Source organism: Helianthus annuus, chromosome 12 (genome assembly GCF_002127325.2).
Source record: "Helianthus annuus cultivar XRQ/B chromosome 12, HanXRQr2.0-SUNRISE, whole genome shotgun sequence".
NCBI classification, from domain to species: domain Eukaryota; kingdom Viridiplantae; phylum Streptophyta; class Magnoliopsida; order Asterales; family Asteraceae; genus Helianthus; species Helianthus annuus.
In genome coordinates this window covers 61,037,724-61,046,500 of record NC_035444.2, presented here as the reverse complement: position 1 = coordinate 61,046,500, position 8,777 = coordinate 61,037,724, and positions in this window count along the sequence as shown.

The window sequence follows — 8,777 nt, the reverse complement described above, 5'->3', positions numbered from 1 at the left end:
ATTTCAAAATTCAAAATTCAAACATGTGAACCTTGAAAATGAAGTGGAGAGAGAAAGTCCCCGCCTGTGAACCTTGAAAAACCCTGCTTTCTCTCTATTTGGTCTCTCTTTCTTCTTTATGAGACCAACAACAAGAAATTCAAGCTTTCGGGAATCAATCCAAGCCTTCAGTCTTTTCTTATCGAGCTAAGACAACACAACAAACAAACACACGTGAGCCATTTTCTGTTTGTTTTTCTTCTCTCATGGTCTTACAGTCTAGGGTTTTGCTTTGTTCATCCTCTTTGATGAACGAATATGTGGATTTTGTTGCTGATTATTGTGTAATATACATCATGTTTGCTGAGTCATGGAGTAATATACATCTGTTTCGCCTGTATAGATGAGATTGAACTTGAAGAGGATGAGCGAGAAGAGCCTGATGGTGAAGATGTTGATCCTGGAGATCGAGATGATGATGAAGATGAAGAGGATGGTATGAAGTTTGTATAATTGGTTATATTTTATTTCAATTTGGATACTGGTGATGTTATTGATTGTGTAGAAAGATTGTTAGGGTTTCGTTATGTTTTGCCCCAATTTTACAGATTATTGTTAAATTATTTGTCACTTATTTGCAGAGGTAATGAAAGTTTTGATATTTTTAGCTTCATATTAGTCAATTTATTATGTCATGTTGTTAGGGTTTCTTTTTTATTCCTATGTTTTCCCCAAATTTCAGATGTTATGTTTGAGGTCAGGATTTAATTTCAATGATTTTGTTGGGTGTTTTGAAATTTGAAGGTCATTTGGGCTTTAGGTGATTTCGCTAATTTTGGATTTTGTAGGTTCCTGCTTATCTAGGGTTTCTAAATTTTCAACATCTCATTATCGGGTAAGAAGATGCACAACAATTCAGTTCCGTTTGATCCTCAGTCACTCATTAGATCTGTGGTTTTGACTTATTATAGCGTTTGAGCTCCACTTGAATTTGAGGGAAGGATCATGAGACCTAGGATTGCATAACAACCAAGGTTTTTAGTTTTGACTCATCACAGATATGTTCATGTTTTTTTTCTTTTTTTTTTCCTTTTTAATTTGTGCCTGATTTCCATTCATGGTTTTTATAGGGCTATTTACGGGATTTTTCACCATTGCTCTTCGCTGGGAGATCCAACAGAACACACGTGTTGCTTATTTCGATGGTTAGGCCAACATTTATTTGTTCACATTTACTTGGATATGATTTCTTATTTAGGCTTTAGCATGTATGGCTTTCTCATTTTTAGCTACTTTAAAAAAAACTTTCCCATTTGACCCGTTATTAATAAAGTGGACTCTAATTGTGGACTTTATTGGATCCTTTTGAGTATCATTTATATAAATTTATAACAGCATGAGGCTTTTGTTACTTTTGTGAACTTGTGAGCATGGAATAATATTTGTAAATCTATACTATCTATAATAAGAGAAGATGAGCTGATGTAAAACTGTCTATGTGTCAATTCTAAGGTATGCCACATGTCAATGATGATGTCATAATTCTGGTTTATAATCCATCCAGCTGAGCTGTCGAGTTCTTGAACAACTCTTATGCATGTTCGACATTATTTTATAGTAGTGATATTGTTTTGCAGTCCATGATTTGAATGTGTAATTGTCAGTAAGTTTGAATTACTTCACTGAGATTTGAGAATCAAATTGCAAAAAATTGCAGGTTTTTTTATGCCAGGAGCACACATATATGAACATATTTGAGAATCAAGCTTTTTCTATTTTTTTTTGATGTTTTCTTCCTTTTCGATTCTGGCATGTGTGCAGCAAATATGGATGGACATATGTGAACATGAAGCAGAGAAGACAATATGTTAATTGAATTAGAAAGAGAGTGAGTTGAAGTGTATAGAAGAAAGGTTCATGAGGCTTCAACTCTTGTGTTTGCAAAGCATTGAAGCCCAAGAGCGTGAAAAATGGTTGCGGTAAAGAAAGGCCAAACCGAGCGAGAACTTGGTAACACCATCATGTTTCTAGAGGAGACTATTCACAAGTATTGTAATTTACATTTTCATTAATTATTTGTGGTGAGATTGTTATTATATCAATGACTTATAGTTATTCTTTTCTTAAAGCTTTGTGGATCATCAAAAACTACAAGCCGAGCTTGACGGTAAGGCATGTGCGGCTGTTCGACAAAATGGTCTTATGGCACTTTATGATACACTGTTTAGCCAGGTAAAATCCTAACAACATGATTATATTTACAGAGTTGATTCTTGAATTTGTTTTGTTTTGTTTTGTTTTGTTTTGTGATTGTTTGTTGGTATGTGGTTTATGTTTAGGTTGATCAGTGGTTTATAATCGGACCATCAAGTTCCTTCATCAGGTATTATTTCCTTTTCATTTTCACTACACTGATTTAGCGTTACCTGATGTTGAAGAGGCTTTGTTTTGTTACCTGATTATTTTCTTTTTTAGGGTTAGTGATTTAGGGTTGGAATAAGAAAATTAGATTTGCTGATCTGATTTGCTAAGAATTGATTTGAAGAACAGGATACGTCACCTGAACCGTTTGAAAACTTTTGTTGTGTTAGGACCATCATAACTTGAATACATATAATCTCCGATGAAAACAACCGTTTTTCCGGCGTGGAGGCGGTGGAGGAACCGGGTGCCGCGACATTATTTTCTGGAAACATGTTTACTTTTTCGTCGTCGTTCAACTTCACAGATGGATTGTATTGATGGTAAGTTTCTGTCTCGGATTTTCGTAATTCGTAACTTATTTTGAACAAAGATTGTTAATCTGTTTCATGTTTCAAGTTCGATTTTAGGTTTTGGGTGGTTTTTGTTTTTTCTATTTTTTAAAATACAAATATCTTTATTGATGTTGATTATGTTTTTGTAGTTGGTGTTCAATCTTGATTTTAGGTCAATATCGATTCATCCATTTTCCACCCATTGTTGTTGTTGTTTTTTCCCAAAATGTTGTTTTTTCCGACTTATTTTGAACAAAGATCGTTAATCTGTTTCATATTACTGTGAAATGAATGTTGTTTACTTTAGAAAGTCAAGTAGGATGATTGATTTTTTAAAATATTTCTTATGAATTTCCATTGCAAATGAAATGTTGATTAGTTTAAAATTCAATGCTAAAGTTAGTGTATTTGGGTGACTGTTTCTATTTTCGCAAGAATGCAAGTCGGTTTAAGTGAAATGGTTTGTAAAGTTGAGTGATGACCTGGGTGAAAACCCTTTGTGAAGAAGTATCAGCGATTAGATTCAGAGAGTCAAAACCCTTTGCTGCAATTTACCAGTGTTCTTATCCCTAACTAATCCAATTTGCAAGATTTATGTGTTGTATGCAGTTATGAGAAGGGTATTGTTTTCGAGTGAAAGAAGGTGACCATGTCCTTGTTGGATCTGTGCAGGCCTCCACTGATTGTGTTAGGATCTGAGTTTGGTTTTGATTGTGTTTTACGTTTGAATTAAAATGAAGATGAATGAGTTGTGCAGCGGAATTATAATGGAAACAAACTTTATACACAATCAAACAGGAGAATTGCTTTAATCAAACATTTTCAACAAAGAACCGAAAGACTGAATTTATTTCAATAACGATTACAATGCATGAATGAATACAAACTCCCCCTCAGCCTGAGCTCACAGTATTTGTTCGTGCAGGAAGAAGATGGTGAAAGAGCTAATAGAACAGTACAGAGCACTGTTCTATTTATAGACACGAGCAAACCACTGAAGCATCTAAGCTGACGTCACCATGAAAGTGACATCTAACCTCCTAACAAACTCTAACCTCTGATCTATACAACCTCTGCTATGCTAACTACTGATATTACAATACATTACATAAAGTAAACAAAACTACTGCTGCATTCTTCCACTGCTGTGAACCCAGCAGTACTTGTGATGATCAGCAGTGCTTGACTCAAGGCAGTAGATTGGGCAGTAGGGCTTTAGTTCTTCATCAGTCTTTGACTAGATCAGCAGTTGTAGGTCAGCAGTTTGTATGATTAATAGATAGGAGGTCAGCAGATGTTGAAATCACTTTCAAGGGGAGAGACTTGTATGCATAACATCTGCTTATTCTGGATCCACTGACCTGATCCAGTTTTGGCTCTAATTATCTGTTCCTCTGATAGGGTTCAATCCCAACAATCTCCCCCTGGAACAGATAATGCCAAAACTCTTCATTATTGTAGATCTTTATTGTCTCATCAGCAGTTCCCTTATTTGCCCTTTGAGTTGAAGTTCAAAGGCTAAGGCATCTGAGTCATCATCATCCCTGCTAAGTGGAAGATCAAGGAGATCCTGCAAATCTTCAAGACTCAGGCCAAGAGCTTGTTCCCTTGATATATTCTTCACTTCTCCACTAGACTTGAGCAATGTCAGTACGTGGGTCTGTTTGTCAGTTTTCCACTTTAGTACTTTTGAGTCTGGTGGGTTTCTTGGGAGATTTTTATTGGATGAGGTGTTTGGTGATGCAGGCCTGTTCATGACTGTCTGAGCAGTACTTGCAGATTGTTCCAATCCAACTTCTTTAATCATTATCTTAATGCCCTCTTTTACAAGGTCATTACTAGCCATTAGATCTTGGATTGTTTCAACACCCAACTGTTTTTGTGGCTTTCTTTTAAAGATGGCTGCACCAGCTGGAGCAGTGGATCTCCTGATTTGCAGCTTTGATGGTCTTTTTGAAACCACTGCTTCAGGATAGTCAGGCTTTTGTGGAGCAGTAGGATCTGTCTTTCTTAATTTCTCCAAACTTTTGTAGGTAGCCCTGACTTTATCTTCTTTCCATCTCATCACTTGATTCAAAGACCCATAATCTGCAGCAGCTAATTCCTCTTTCATTCTTTTCAGCTCTACCTTTTTATCAGGTATATTCTTTTTGAACTTTGCCCAATCTGGAGGAGTGTGCTTGACCTTATTCTTGATCATTTCTTGAATCCTGGCTGCTTCACTTTCAAGCTCAGGAATGGTCCACTCTTTGGACATGTGTTTTTTCCTTTGTACTTCTTGGTTGCCATGATGCTTTCAATGTAGTCTTTTCTTAGAGTTTCATCTGCTCTCTTTGAGATTTGTTGACACACATTTTTTTGGAAATTGCTCCAAGGAACTGACTTGTGTGAGTAAGAATTGGTAATTCTGCTGAATTTCTCTATCAGATTTTCCTTGAGCATTTCTTTTTGAGATATCCTCTGCTTGTTTGGCTTTGACTTTCAAATATTCTTCAATATTGTTTGGCCTTGGATATCCTTCAAATGACGGCAAACTCCTTTTAGCAGGGTCATCCTCATAATAAAAAGACTTGATTTCTTCTCTGACTGTTATAAGTCCAAGAGGAAATTGAACACCTGCAGGAGGTAAGGGCTTTAGAATTTGAGTTGATGTGAGAGGAACAGGCTTGGGTATTGTAACAAGTGATAGAGATTTTGAAGATGTTGGTGGTGGTGATGGAGAATCATCATCTGGTATGAGAATCCTTCTCCTTTTTATTGTAGGAGAGGCAGATGATGTTTTGGGTGGAACAGTGGTGATGGTTTGAGTGGCAGTGATTTGTGATTGAAACAGATGTTTCAACCACTGTTGTCATTACAACAGATGTTGTAACATCTGCTGTCTTCTGCTTTTTGGCAGGTGGTGATGGTGGAGATGATGTTTTTGGTGGTGATGGTGGTGGTGGTAAGGCAGTTGTTGTGGTGTGTGTTGAAGTGATAGCAGATGTTGAAACAACTGAAGTACCAGCAGATGTTGATACATCAGGAGTTACAACAACTGTTTTGGTGAAGGTTTGATGTTGGAGGCTTTTGGATGGTGGTTTTGGAGTATGCTTTGTGAGTCTGGATGGTATGGACTTGGGTTCCCTTACTTTTCTAGTAGGATTTCTTTTTGGCACAGGATTTTGAACATCCTTTAGCCCAGAACAACCATGTGCATTCAGCTCCATGTAAGCTCTTTTCTCCTCATTCCACCTTGACATATCCTTTGCCGCTCTGTCCCTTTTTACACTTGCTACTCCTTCATCAAGTGCATTTTGGGTAACATTAACCTTTTTGCTACCATCTGGCAAGGGAATGTTTCTGGTCATAGCATCCTTTTCAGGTTCAACATACAACCCATCATCTATACCCTTCTTTTTCCACTCCTGAATTTTCTCCCCCTTTTTAGCATTATCTGGGGGCAGTTGATCAATGAATAGAACAATTGGAGGTGCAGTGCCAGTGGTTGTCAATAGATGGGCCTTTATAGCCTTGATGTCAGCTTATGTGTTCCTGAACCTAGACTCCATTGTGTTCCTCAGCTCTTGGACATGTGTTTCATGTTGCTGAGCAGCCATTTGTTGTTGTTGTTGTTGGAGAAAAGGTTGGAAGAAGTTCCAGATCTCATCTGCAGCAGATGCTTGTGGTGGAGCAGGTGCTTGAGGTGGAACAGCAGTGGATTGCACCTTTTGTACTGTTAACAACTGTTGCAGCATTTCTTTGATCTCTGCAACCGAAGTATCCAGTTTTTCAACACGTTCCGTCAATTCCAGGTACTTTAAACCATCACCCAATTTAATGGGATCATCTGATTTCCCACTAGCAGTGGTTTTATCAGTGGTTGAGGTAGGGAGTGTACTCCAAACATTAACCACTGATGCCCCTTTTTCTTGGTACTTGGGGTCTTCTTCCTTCAACACTTGACAACCTGTTGATGTTGCCAGTGGTCAAAACAAATCCACTGGAGGATGTCAGAGGTGCTATGGAAGGAATTGCCTCCAATGAAGTCTCATTGATGTAACCACTGTCCAAATGCAAACCAGTGGGTTCAGCACTTGTAGTGGCTGCTTCACTTGGATTACCACCAAGAGTTACTTGTAACTCAAGGGGTGTAACCTCCTCAGGCATTGTTGGTGGGTTAACTATGATTGATACATCAGACCCAATCATTGGTTGAAGTATATTCTCATTGACAGGTGATTGAGAAGGACTGGTTTGTGCCTGGTTCAAAACAATAGCATCGAACAAAAGTTTAGTTGGTGTGGGAATTGTGGATGTGAGGCTGGGTGTAGAAAGAGAATTTGCCCCGGGCATTGGGCTGTGGATGATGGAAACAGTGATTCCAGAGCATCATAGAGTGGTGCCCGTTGTTGTACAACCTGTTCTTTTTGAGAAGAAACAGGAGGAGTTTCGGCCATGGTGGGAGATATTTCTACCAACTGCTGTGAGTAAGTAGCAGCAGTGGTTTTTTGTGACTTTTGTGTTGTCACAGGCAGTTGCTCTGGTATCTCATCTTCCAGAGTTGCCTTTTTGGTAGGTTTGGGGGGTTTTTGAGTTTTCTTTTTCTGTGGCTTTTTGTGATTGTAGGTATGGGTTTCAAAGCAGTTGTTTTGCCACTTTGATCACCTTGAGCAGTGGGCTCAGCAGCAGATACCTGAGGAGCAGTGTTTGCTGCTAAATTCTGCTCAGGCACCTCTGCTTGTGTTTTGCAAGGTGTTGACATTCTTGTAAAAGTTTCAGCAGTTAAGCTGTGCATTTGAAAAGATTCACCTTGGTTTATTATAGAAATATCATCCTTACTGAATTTCTTTTCAAAATAATAGCTTAGAAATCTTGGAAACAGTAAGAATGATTTTGTTTCAACATTTTTAACCATATCATTAAAGATTACCTGGGAATAATTAAAATTTTCTTCTTGAAGAATAGCATACCCCAGGTTTTGAATCTTTAATGGTATTTCATTAAAAGAAGTTGTTTTATTTGAAGCACACATTAACAGGGTATGGAATAAAAATCTTGTTGCATGAGGGAAGAAACCTTTTTGTAAGGTATCCCTCTTCATCATTGTATCAGCATACCCTCTTTCAATGAAGTCAATTTTTAACTCATTTTTGGGAAAGGAAGTTTTACCTTCTTGATCATTGAGTGCAAAGACTTCATGTTGGACCGGTTTCCGACCCTAAACAATCAGTATAAGGCAGTTCATCTCCAAATACAAAGGCGGAATCAATGCAAATGAAGTTACACAGCTTTTCCTTTCAATTCCTTCTCTTTTTATGCTTTCTGAATCATTTTTGACAGAGTTTGGTTACACAAAGCATGACCAGGTTTCGCTCTAACGTACACAACTGAATTACCTGGTTTCGCTCATCATGACTATATATAGTGCCTGTGGTTTCGCTCATAAGACTTGACACAAAAGCGAAACCTCCAAGATACCACATGAGCGAAACCCTAGATGACTAATAAGTGAAACCTCTCACTTACTATGACATATAAGCGAAACCTATAATACAAACCCTAATTTTGACTTTCAAGCTCCTATGTTGACTTATCTTGACCTAAGACTCAATGTAAACGTAGTCAACAGACATTTCATGCACCAACAGACTCCCCCTTGGATGTTGACGAAGTCTTCAGCTTCGAGTCTTCAGTCTTGGTCTTTTCTCCAACTCTCTGTCTTCACATCATAAGCATTCTCTCTTCACAGGTTCACAATCTTGTCCTGGCTTCATCTTCAGACTTCCCTTTGATCGTTGATCCAGATTCCCCCTTTCACAGACTCCCCCTCTCAGTATGCTAGAATCTGAGGTCTTGATCTGGTTCAAGCTTTGACAAATAACTTCCATGGGAATAATGAAGTCCAAAACCTGTGTCTCAAACATCAAACATTACAATCTATCTGTTCAATAATATATCACAAACTCAATCAGCTTTTAGAAATCCAATCAAGTATTCAGGTCCAAGCTAATGACCCTAATTACTCGATTAATCTACCAAGTTCAACTTAATGACCTTGGT